At 35.8% G+C, this 1,076-nt stretch overlaps 1 protein-coding gene across 1 annotated transcript in view; it reads right to left on the reverse strand.

The window, feature by feature from the left end:
- LOC106870267 (solute carrier family 35 member F6-like) overlaps positions 1-1,076 on the reverse strand; it is a 457,970-nt gene that overhangs the window by 53,382 nt on the left and 403,512 nt on the right. The window lies entirely within an intron of this gene.

Below are 1,076 nucleotides of genomic sequence, written 5' to 3' on the forward strand. Positions count from 1 at the left end.
ATATATATATATATATATCAATATATATATATATATATGTATATATATATATATATATGTATGTATGTATGTATGTATGTATATATATATAGATATAAATATATCGCACTCTGTTGGTTATGATGATGAAAGTTCCAATTGATCCAATCAGCAGAACAGCTTGCTCCTGAAATTAACATGCAAGTGGTTGAGTGGCTGAGCCCTCCACAGACACATGTATCCTTAACCCTTATTTTTTAGGGAGACTCAGTGTAACACAGAATGTGACAAGGCTGGCCCTTTGAAATACAGACCCAAACTCATTTTTGCCAGCTGAGTGGACAGGAGCGATGTGAAATAAAGTGTCTTGCTCAAGGACACGATGCATCACCAGGAACTGAACTCACGACTTTACGATTTTGAGCCGAATACTCTAATCACTGAACCACATACATGTGCATGTGTGCATGTGTGTGTGTGTGTGTGTGTGTTCAATAGTGAAAGGCATGATATGTTAAGGTAGGAGTGTATTGTTCTTAGCTGTGTAGCAGAGGTTGAAATTTCTATTGAGAATACACTACTTTTGTTGCATGGATGGATATTGTTATTGAAATACATTATTTTTGTTCTAATTAATCATAAAAATAATGAAGAATTTTCTGAAATAATTGTCATTATCAAGATGGCGTTTGGAACAGAAATTAACATGAAATCTTAATAGGTTTTAATGAAGATCACTTTCGAACAAGAAGTTTCTATTAAAGAAGCAAGGCTGGACTCAGGTGTGTTGCAATCAAAAGAGTTACATAGAATGAGTCAGGACCAAATACCACAAGGGAATTTTACCTCTTCTTCTATCTACCACCTGCATTATCGTTGTAAATAATGCTAGGGCGTAGGAATGGCTGTGTGGTAAGTAGCTTGCTTACTAACCACATGATTCCGGGTTCAGTCACACTGCATGGCACCTTGGGCAAGTGTCTTCTACTATAGCCTTAGAGTGACCAAATCCTTGTGAGTGGATTTGGTAGATGGAAACTGAAAGAAGCCCGTCATATATATGTATATATATATATATATATATATGTGTGTGTGTG

This window comes from Octopus bimaculoides, chromosome 7 (genome assembly GCF_001194135.2).
Source record: "Octopus bimaculoides isolate UCB-OBI-ISO-001 chromosome 7, ASM119413v2, whole genome shotgun sequence".
In the NCBI taxonomy this organism is placed as follows: Eukaryota; Metazoa; Mollusca; class Cephalopoda; order Octopoda; family Octopodidae; genus Octopus; species Octopus bimaculoides.